Source organism: Amblyomma mixtum, chromosome 3 (genome assembly GCF_055824585.1).
Source record: "Amblyomma mixtum isolate Tamu chromosome 3, ASM5582458v1, whole genome shotgun sequence".
Lineage (NCBI taxonomy): Eukaryota > Metazoa > Arthropoda > Arachnida > Ixodida > Ixodidae > Amblyomma > Amblyomma mixtum.
In genome coordinates, this window is record NC_143014.1 from 196,688,028 (window position 1) to 196,700,054 (window position 12,027).

A 12,027-nucleotide genomic window follows, 5' to 3' on the forward strand; every position below is an offset into this window, starting at 1 on the left:
ATCAGGTCTGCCGGCGTCATAAAAAATGAGCTAAAGAGTGTTCTTGAGTTAAATAATAAACCCTAGGCCAAGAAATGTGAAAAATGTGTCATTTTTGAGGATCGCTGACCAATACTGAGCTGCTGGTAAAGGTAACAACTGTGATACGAGCAAATTTCTGGCCACAACTGCCTTGCAGCAGCCGCTGGCCTGACGTTGGGGTCCGGCTCGCCTGGCGCCCGCTCGCTTCGCGGCTGAAGGCGTCGCGGAAAGTGACCATACTATTACTTTATTGTGAGATGATGCTGTTGACTGTAAAGCGATGTGTAGAGTAAGCCTTTTATTATAGCTCAGGCGACTTCCGAAGCGCCGGCCGCTGCGGCTTCGACGCGAACCGAGCTATAGGCCTAGCGACGACCACGACAGCCAGGCAGCAGCAGAGCTCGTCGCTCGGAGAGCCCGCGAGCGGTGCCGTTGCCGAAAGCTCCCAACATAAGCAGGCATGCTTTGTCGCGGCTCGAGTATAGCTGGCAGTCTTTCTGATGACGATCGGTGCGGCGCGCCGTCCAAGTTTTCGCACATCAGTCTCCTGATTGCTGCTCGAACAGCATGGATCCGGAGCTGGAAGCGCGGCTGCGTGCAGCCACCGCTGAGATGGGCTTCGAGCCTTTCAGTACACGCCATACCGAGACCCACAGGGCGACGACAGCAGCGATATATATAATTCTAGCGACTCGTCGGCGCAGCTAGGAAACTCGCAAAGGCGGGCGCCAAGATTTGACGAGAACACATGCTTTTGTGAGCAGACGGTTTTCTTCTTTACCGGAAATACCACATTAATTTCAAGAAATGCGCTGGATTCTTACCTCTGTATACGTATGTTTTAAAAAATAATAAGCAATCAATAAAATAGTATTTCAAGGAGCATCAGTGCTCAGTTTCAAATGAAATATTGCAAAAATTGCGCGTGACGTCAAGTGGCAGAGCCAATGAGAAGGGTCGCCCAGTCCATGGCCAAGGCTGCCCAGTTTACGTCAAGTGGTAGGGGCGGGTAAAAACGCGCGGTGAGGTGTCGCCCTAATCGGCTGTGAGCGGCAAGTTTGAAAAATTGTTTGTAAATTATTGGTTCCACGCGCAGCTTTCTGAATCAGACTAGAATACTCGCAGAGACTACCTCTACAGAGTTGCTGCAATAAAATATGATTAAAGAAACCATTTCAGGGTCCCTTTAATTTCACTTTGCGCCAGGTAGAAACCACGGATAGTTGCGCTGTTAATAATACAGAGGCGAAGCAGTTCAAGATATAGGGCAAACAACAAAGGCCATAATGGACAGCCTTGCCTCCGTTAAGAGGTTCGTTCCTGGGTGGCATCCGGCTACATAGCAGTCCCAACGTCGCAAGATCGCGAAGTTCGCTTTATGCGCACCTTCGCGTATGCTGGCATTGAGGAAGAAGGGATGAGTGATTGGCGCTTAAAGTGCAAATAGATTGCACCTTCACTATCTCGTTTTCGCTTATTATTCAATGCCGCGAGTAATAGAAGAGGAAGCATGAGGCCAAGAGTTTCGCAGAAGCTCGTATGACGGAGGTGGATAGTTTGAAACATAAAAAGAAGAGATCTTGACCACACAAGGAAAAAGAGGCCACCGATATTAGTTCCCACGCCTATACGGGGGCCTTGCTCTCCATGGGAAACGAAGGGCAAGGGAAAGTTGTTTAAGCATGGCGAGATGGTAAACGATGGTGCAAGAGCGAGGGTAAACCAATGGAAGATTGCGAGCCGTAGTTTGGAGAAGCAACGGAAGGCGCGAGGTTAGGTTGCACTTAGTGATAAACACGTGTTCTCGTCCCCCCGCCCCCCTCCCCCCAGATATTGTGGGCGATAGATACGGAGTGCCTGTACGCCTTGATGTTGTCGACACGCCACTCTTCTCACATTGAGCAGGCCGGAGACTGATATTTCACTTAGAGTTTTAACCATGCCGATATACTGTTGAGACTGTCACCAGTAGTAGCTTTTGGCGCACGCTGAACGCAACTACTTTTGCAAGCCCAGACGTCGAAGGCAGGTTTATCATCCACGTATTCTCCGCATTTTTGTTTTCGCTTATTCTGGCATAGCCAACGTCACGGCAGAAAATAACGAGCGAAACAAAATAATATACATAATATTTAACGAATATTGTGAAGCTTTCCTCTGCGCCCACAGAAACCCTCGGCCCTTTGTTGATCGTTCCTGCGTGTTCTGTGTTGTATCTTCACTTCACTGTTGTTGACCTTGGCGAGTCCCCGAAACTTGCTGCAGTGCAATCAAGGGTTCGACGGAATACAGATGTATCCTGTTGCCACAGTGCAAGCAGGAAAAAAAAAAAAAACCTGCTGTCAGAACCCACCGGTAAAAACCATCCAGTTCCGTCCGCTCACAGACCGAAGCACTGCGGTAAGGCGGCAAGGCTTACGGGCATCACGGTTTCCGCAGAAACGATACTAACGTTCAGTGAGCGTATAAAACAAAACAAAAAAAAAACAGTCGCTTAGGAAGCGCACACCAGCCGACTTTTCTGAGTGGGCAGCTCGTAACGAGGGTAAAGCAACACGTAAAAAATGTTACTCCCTTGTAGTCTTTGTCGTGAAAAAGCTTTTAAGGAACTTGAGCGAGTGCACTTAGGGAACGCCGCATTGTGTTACCAAGACTTCGCGAATGAGTCTTTGTCCGGCGATGACTGACTTCGCACTTCCGTTCTTATCGCGGAGGGAAGAAATATGTCTTTATTTATCACATATTTGCCTTACAACCCACGCTTGACAAGCGCGTAATCAGGAACGGCGGTCTTTTTTTTTTTTTCAGCACAAATTCCGACCGTTCAGACCAGTTGCATCAGAGAAGTCGACGTCCGACGTTGTGGCGGATGCAGTGAGACTGCGCCGATGCAGTACGACTCACCTTATGCCAGCAGGAAAAGGTGACTGCGCTCTTCAAGGGCTGTCTTCTCGTATAATTCGCTATAACGAGTACTCAGAACCACGTGCAAGTATAGTCGAAGAATAAAGTTGTGGAGAGGATCGAGGAAAATAAAATGGGGCAGCCGCAATAAGATATGGCAGGTGATGCGAACTGCGCACCTTTTTACGCCAGAGTTTGGCTTCACGCTGACAACGCGAATGATGATGTGTCAGGAACAGCGAAATCAGAAAGGGAATGCCTGGTTGGATAATGGATATTTTTAGTGCCAGAGCAACACTGCGGACTATGAGACACATAAAAGTGGAAAACTCCAGATTAGTTTCGAACACGCGTAAGGTTCGTCAACGTGCGCCGAAATATCAGCACACGACGTTTCTGCATTTCGCCTCCATCTTTACCTGGCCGCCCCGGCCAGGACCTGAATCTAGAACCTGTGCGCAGCAGCCGAGTGGTATGAACAGTGAAGTACCGCTAGGGTTGGAAGGGAACGTTTTGTGACCAGACAACTGTCCTGGTGACAGTGACGAAATGTGAAGCAAACGTGACTGATCCTACATGTTAGGGACGAAAGAGAGAAGGGTCTTGAGCCCAAAGCGATGGCGACACCGCACCCAAAGACCAAGAGGTTGGTTTCAGGTAAGATGAACCAAAGGGTGGCTGGACGACCTCTTAAATTTACTGGATATTTCTATATGTCGTTGCTTGAAGACTAGATTAACGAAAGATTTTTTTTTTATCACAGAGAGGTGGAGTGCCATGCTTAAGCGCTCTGCTCTTTTGGCCAACTTTGGCTATATATTAATAGCTGAAATTTGTTTAGAGTGAAAGTACGGATACTTTAGTCTGCGCCTGTTATTTTTATCTGTTTCAAGAGACCAGTCTTTTTTCTAAAATTTTGCAAACTTTGCCCAAGTAACGTATTTCTGTACACTTTGATGGTCTTTATCTCACGAAAGAAGTGTGCCAGAGCTGCCATAATTAAACACTGTGTTCTAAACAAGCATTTCTATCGAAGTAAGCAAGGTAATGTTAGTATGATTTGTGAATCACAAGATATGGTCGCGCAAATTTCGAAAAAAAGTACAAAAACTTCCGAAGACAATGAAAAAAACATTTTGATATTTTTTCCACGTATTCTTCTGTATACCAACGTTCATAATCGCAAAAAAACATGTTGCATGATGTTGACAATGTAGCAGTTTCAGCCCCTGCAATGAGACATAGACCCTTGCGCAAGGATCAGCACACCATGTGGCTCTGAGGAGATTCCTTATGTGTGACTATTGTAGAATGCGGGAAAAACTGAATAAGAAAATAGGATCAAACGCTCCCAATACGTGTTGTGGCGCAGACCACAGTGAACATGCAGACTTTCCCTTTTTCTCTTTCGCCTGGGGTGAAGCCTCCCTGTCAGTTGTCGACATTTATTTTTTATTTATTTACTTAATTATTTATTAATAATTTTAACCCTCTTATGAGGGTCACTGCAAGGAGGGAAAATATTTATATACAAATACAATTCGAAATACAGCTCTCATGGCAAAAAATACATTTACAGAAACAGAATTACAAATTTCCACCCCGTTCCCGCAAAAACGTCTCTACACCCAAGACAAAATTTTCAACATCAGTCTGTTCAACAATATCATTTGGCAACTGATCCCACATTTCAATCACATCCGGAAAAAATTAATACCGTACACATCGGTACGTGCAATCATGCGTTGTATTGCTATACTGTGGTATTCCCTATTAATTTTTAATTTGCCTTGCATTATCTGAAAAAAAAAATAATCTGTGCTTTTGTCTTCTCATTCCTATTAATTCTAACCCACATTCTTTTAACATTTCTCGACCGAGTCAGTGCGGCGATATTTAGAGCATATAAAACGCGCTGCAATCCGTTGTATTCTTTCCAGTTTAAGTTTTAAACCCTTTTGATGTGGGCTCCATACTGCATTCACATATTCTATAATTGGCCTTGTAAACGTCTTGTGGGCAATCAACTTAATTTCTCTGGTCGCATTAGGCAGCTTTCCCCTGCGAAGGCAAACCTTCTGGTAAGCTTTTGAATATGTATTTTCATCGTGGCTGCGCCGATCAAGATTATATGTTAATGTTGCTGCCAAGTACCAAGAACTCTGAGCCTCCTCTAAAGCATTTTTACTGATATTATATTGAAACGTCATAGCACCCTGCTTTCTTTTTACATGTGTGCACGTGTTTCTTTTTGGTTTATTTCCATGCCCCATTTAAGGCACCATGAGTTTAACGACTGACGAAACCTATTTATTTTAACCTGATCTTCCTGGCAACCTACGGGACAATAAATTAAACAATCATCGGCAAAAAGTTTGATCTTAACAGGCGGTTAAACGATAGCAGGAATATCATTTATATACAACAAAAACAAAAGTGGGCCCAAAACAGAGCCCTGCGGCATCCCTGACACCACTTCACGCTTTTCTGGTATGCTCTTTCCCATTCTGACAACTTGATAAAGATTTTCTAGATATGCCTGAATCCGCAGTACGATAGCCTCACTAATACCTAGTCTGCGCAATTTAAAAAGAAGTTTAGTATGCGGAACTTTCTCAAAAGCGCCTTCGCAAAGTCTACACATACAACATCTACCTGCTCACGTTCATCTATGGCCTTACAAAAGTCATGAACAGTTTCGACCCACTGTGTCACTGTCGAAAGACCCGACCGGAAACCATGTTGTAATGGACACAACAAATTGTTTTCTTCCAAAAAATGTACAATGTGTTTTGATATTATATGTTCAAAGACCTCTCAACATACAGAAGTGAGACCGGTCAATAGTTATTTGCAAGTAGTCGATTGCCGCCTTTAAAAACTGGAATAACAGTAGCACTGCACCAGTCTTGAGGTAAAGAATGCTCACGCAAAGACTCTTCAAATAAAGCTTGCTAATAATATGACGTCCATTCAGCATAAAGTTTAAGGAATTCTGTCGGTATTTCATTGGGGCCGCAAGATTTCTTCGGGTCCAAATTTAGCAGCTGCTGAAAAACGTCCTCCCTATTGACGCGACATTCACTTCCGTCGCAGATCAACGAGACAGCATAGACTCTGTAGCGGCATTTTGCTCTTCTGCACTGTTCCCGTGCGCCTAATGGAGACGACGCATAGCTCTGAGCGAGTGTTTTGTGCAGATTGTCCTTTTATGCACAAAATGCGCCTTCCAGAGAAGCGAAGTCGACCGAGACGTCAACGTTTTGAGGCAGGTTCTCAAAATCTGGCAGCTATGTGAAAGTCAGTGAGACGAATTACTCGTGCTACCCGTTCGGTACTTCTCCAGTGAAATAGGTTGCACCGAAAGTAATGCAAAGGTTGGTTTAACTTTTTTATTAGCTGATATACGTCGTTCATCTTGTACAGCCGCTCTTTCTCTATACGAAGACATTACTCAGTGTAGTGTCCAGGTGACACATTTGGGCCAGCATGAATTCGTCTACTCCGCTGACAATTCGTGTCATCGGTCGCAGTTGATAATCTGCCGCTTGTTTAAACTTCTTAATCCAGCCATAAGCACAGTGCTCTTGTCAATGGCCTCATCTCGGTAAACTGTGGATGTCGGACAGCCTGCATCCCTCCTTCGTCAAAAAACTTCACAGCGGCCCGTTGCTTCTCTTTGGAATCCATTAGTTGCACAGAGTGAAAAAGATCCATAAGTTACCTGCAAAAAAAACAACAAAAAAAACGGATGGCTACTACAGAAGAACAGTTACGCTTCAAACATGTAGAATTTGAACGATATATATCCTGATAATAAAAACGTTATGTCAACTTTTGCATTACTTTCGGTACACGGAAATTAGAGCTGAGTGGTACCATTTATATCCCCTCTGAAGAAGTAATTAATCGGCGATATCAACCGAAACATTGTGAACACAGATATGCTGAAATAACCATGTGTTGTAACATTTACTTTCCCTTTGTGTAATCAAAATTGCGGGAGCCGAATCCCGGCTGCCTTTCGATGGAAGCGAAAAGTCAAAAACGCCCTTGCGCTGTGCGAGGTCAGTGCACGTAAAAGAACCCGAAGTGGTCAAAGTTACTCCTGAGTCCTCCACTGAGGCGTACCTCATAGCCCATGCGCAGCTTCAGGACATTAAGCACACGTGCCATGTTGTACCAAAAATAAAAATCTATAGGCTACACATTTCACGCACGTCGCACACTGTTCAGAGCTACATTGTGTGCTCAGCCCTGCGCAAGGGTCTCATTGAAGAGGCAGAAACTGCTATATTGTCAACATTATGCAACATGTTTTTGGCGATTATGAGCGTCAGTATGCATTAGAATACGTGAACAAAGTTTTAAAAATATCAAAAATGTTTCTTTTATTTCTCAGAAGTTTTTGTTGTTGTTTTTTTTTCGAAATTTGTGCGACAGTATCTCGGGATCCATAAACCATCAAACATTACCTTGTTTACTTCGATAGGCATGCTGGTGTAGAACACAATGTATAATTCATGGCCAACATTCTTGGAAAAATTTTGAAAATTGAAAAATTATAAGACACTGGTATGGAAATATTGAAGGCAACGGTCCATTCTTCTGATAAGTAGCAAAATCTATATTTTTAAAGTGTTTCCATCGATAGCATCGAAAAGTTAAGACTGCCATGAAAACCCAATGGGGAACGCTTTTGACGATAGAAAAAACGTTAATAGAAAAAAAGTACAAGACTTCCGTCGGGGGATCTGCGAATATATTGGTCGCTATATTGAAATCTTACTATGTGAAAAAATTGCGTTTGTTGGGTATGACCATCAAAGTATACAAAATAATGTTACTTGGGCCAAGTTTGACAAATTTTAGAAAAAAAATGCCGGGTTCTTAATACTTATAAAAGTGCCACCGCGGTGGCTCAGTGGTTATGGTGCTCGGCTGCTGACCCGAAAGACGCGGGTTCGATCCCGGCCGCGGCGGTTGAATTTCTTTGGAGGAGAAATTCTAGAGGCCCGTGTACTGTGCGATGTCAGTGCACGTTAAAGAACCCGGGTGGTCGAAATTTCCGGAGCCCTCCACTACGGCGTCTCTCATAGCCTTAATCGCTTTGGGACGTTAAACCCCATAAACCAAACCACTAATACTTATGAAAATAACAAGGCGCAGACCAAGGTGTCCATAGTTTCTCTCTAAAAAATTCTAGCTACCTATTGTTGTTATATTCTAATTTATTCATAACCAAAGTTGGTCAAAACAGCAGAGCGCATAAGCGCGGCACTCCAACTCTTCGTGAACATCTTGGGTTCGAAACCAATTGCAGACCTCTTTATTCTGGTAATCAGGCAACTACATATAAAGATATCAAGTAAATTTAAGAGGTAGGTCGTCCTGCCATGTTTTGGTTGATCTTATCCGTAACCACCCGAGAACATCCATCAGATAGGGACGCCAAGCGCAGTGTCAAACCATTCATTGAGTCCGAGGGGGCAGTACAAGGTACTTACACCCTCGAAGGAGGAGGGTGAATTCACATATCCCTCGTGAGCCGAGGGAGGAGGCCCTATATACTGTTGGCAGAATGGGAGTTCGGGGTCGTTGCTAGCTCGCTGCGGCTGCTGCTCGCTGCTTGACGGAACCGCGGTCAAGCTTCGAACCCGTTCCCACCACTACCAGGACAAGAGTGCCGTCTAGTCAATGAGTTGGGTGATGGGAGGAAGATTACAAGTGGGTTTATTTACATTTTTTACAACATGGTGGTTAGAAGTAAGACGATTCTGCCGCATTCGTTGTCGAGTTTTATACGGTTCTCGTTCCCTAAATTCCCTAGGTTGAGGACGCCCACGCCGGGGTGGGAGGGGCCTAGAGCACAAACTTGTGCGCACAAACACACCACTGCACTCATGGTCACGCCCCCTTCACATGTGGAGTCTGAGGGAAAGAAGGTTGTCGTCGAGGTAGCGTCGACTGTGGTAGGTGATGGCCCCCGGCCAGCCGAAGGTTTCTGCGGGTCACCGACATCTGTTGATCATCAAATGTCACCTGCCGCTCGAGGCCGGACGCGAGGTCACGAAAAGGCCGAAAGTGGTTCCTCGTGCTTGGGTCAGAGATGATGCCCGCCAGCTTGTCGCGGTGCTTGGCACAACAAAGAGCAGCCGGAGACGAGGCCCCTTGTTCCCTGGCACGGTCACGGCAAATGGGGAAGATAACGTTCGTCTCCCCAAGGCGGCGGCGGCGTTCTACACGTGCAGGCACTTTGTGAAGGGGGTCTGGTTTTGGTTCTGCACTCCAACCGTGCAAACTCCGTAATTGAAGCCAGCTGTCACCTGGGTCCTCTCAGTGCGTGCGGTCGGGGAATTAATTTATATTTTTACTCCTGCGCATTCGCATTGTTCCTTGCGGATTTATAGCCGCGTAGATGTCGTTCTCTAGTTTCATAAACGAGATCGCCCATGTCACCGCGTCTGAAACGAGACTATACTGTCGATCAACTACGTTATTGAGCATCTTCAACGGCTTTATAAATACATCCCTAGCTGGACAAAAGCCGACAGATAATGCGGGAAGAAAAGGCCGTGGGCACAACATGCCATGTTACAGAACGATAAAGACATCGAAAGATAGCGAGGAGAGATTTAGCAAGAGAGAGAACAGAGGAAACACATTATTCAAGCAATACCGTGTTTATTGGTGGGTTAGTAAAAGGCAATAATGAAACGCACAACGCGTAATACAGGCGGTCACTGAAACCTGTATGGCCTTTAATTATCAAAGCAGAGCTTTGGTGGCCTTCTGCTCAGATGACCGGTGATGCCGAAGTCCCAGAATCTTGGCTTTCGAGGAGGCAAGCGTGTAGGGCACGCAGCTCGAGGCTATATAGGAGGCAGTCTTTGGTTTGCTGAAGCGGCGACTGTGGCGAAGGTGGCGCTCGATGGTACATCGCACTCGCCTATGTGACATGGGAAATCAGTCGTTCAAGTTAGTGAAAAATAACAGGCATCTTTAAAGGTCGCTCCCAACCACAGGTGGTTCAACATTCATGAATTCAATAGAAGGAACGGCGACCAAAAGGTTGTTGTTTAATATGAAGACGAAGACGTTTCATGAATCTTCTTCCCGTCCAGACGAGTTTTCGTCGAACGTTAGATTTCGTGGTTCAACATTGTTACTGCGCAGCGGGAGAGGCCGCGAGGTAGCTGAAGTCGAAAGGAGCGGTGAAGGTATAACTTAATCATGCCCGAGTTCAGGGAATTGTTTTGTGAGCAAACGAAATGTTTCATTCGCACTAAAAAAGCTCCCTAGGAGCGCACGCTCGTGCTAATGCAGTCCGCGATCTCTTGGAGGCAATCAGAGCAGCTGCATCGGCGGGTTCATTAATTACGAGGCCGCAGTGACCCGACTGCCATAGGAAAGTTAGACCGCTAAATACGATGGTCAGCTTATAGCTGTTAATTACAGGAATAAAGCAGCAATGGCATCAACACGTAAAGAGAACGGCTACCTGACGTTCTCATATCATATACCTATACTCACTCTTTACAGATTCAAGCGTTGCTCGCATCAGTGCGACCGACCATACATTCACATAGACTGCTATTACGCGCAACTTCTTGCTCGTCCTACCTTGCTACGGGGCGCATGTTTTACTGACGCGCCAAAAGAAACAGGCCCATTTTTCCACTTATCGCTAATGCGCAACAAATTATTTATTTTTTTCGAAATATTCCTTCAAAATAACATCTCAATAACACGTAGAAGCCCAAAATGACAGTGGACCTTCAAAATGAGCTGGTTGCATAGGCATGTAATAGAGACGTCTACAGTAGCAGCAGCGTGAAAATTCACCAAGCTGGGTCCCGCGCAGCGCGCGATCCGTCCCTTGTTTTCAGCCGAAAATGGACGACGTGAATCGACACAAGCCGGGGCGCAGACCGGCTCTTGTAAACAGTCCCGACCACGTGGCGTGCTTTGGATGTACCCGCACGGACTGCGCGGACATGACACGGGCCATTTTTCTCAGCCGAGGCAGCATCAGTTTGCTGTCGATGGCGCGACGCATGGCGACAGTTGTCTGTCTGCCAGTGTACACTATGCGGACGAACCCCAGGGGTCTGTCTGGGGTTTGTTTTCACCCTCGGCGCTGTCCAACGTCTTGCGCCTGACCGCTTTGATGCGCAGATGGCTTCGAGCGCATGCAACTTTTTATTGTTGTTGTTGATGAATGGTGGTACGTTCATCGTAAAACCAAGCGCCAGGAAATCGCGCGAAAAGAAGCAAATAAGAGGGAGCAGCGCATATCCTTCGTTGCGTTTAGCTGAACGCCACTGTCTCCAGGAATGAGGCGGGAAACAATTTATGCTCGACAGGGAACTACTGCTTTGCGTCCGGGACGTGCTCCAGGCACTGCTACTTCCCGGAGAACCTACCCGCCGCTGTGACAACGCCCTTTTATTTAGCAGCCAGGCCACGTAACGACGTAGTTAGCAAGAACATTGGGGACAGTTTGCAAGAACGAAGATGCAAGTGGATTGAGTATCTGGCGCGAGGGGATAGCATGGCCGCTACCGCCAGCATAACGTATGCATGGATCACGTGCCGTCTATGCCGGTATTTCGCAGTCTTTCTTATTGGCAGGCATTTATCGGCGTTTGCTGGCGTCGCGTCTGCACAATCGCGGATTTTTTGCAGCGTCGTCAAGCGGCTTTCTGCAGAGTCAGAGCGGTAATGATTCCGCCGGAGAAATCCTCTTCTGAGTACTCATCTGTCAAGGTTCCTACGGCAGATATAAATTGTTCGGATACGGTCTCCTGCACAAAATTGAATGGTGACCGTGTGGTCCTGGTGGTGCAGGAGATGATACACGCGAATATACATAAACTCACGTCATGGGTGTCAGCAGAATGATATGGGCACGGGAATAGCGCAAGCAAACAATGGACCGTAGAGAAACAAATGGGCCGGACACAGCATCGGCTAACAACTGAGCTGTAATACAACGCTGCTTCGCATCCACTTCTTTCTCCAGTCCGTTTTTTTTTTCTTTGCGCTCTACCTGTCATGCATGTATGAGTGAGTGAAGAAACTTTATTTCCGCCAGAAGAA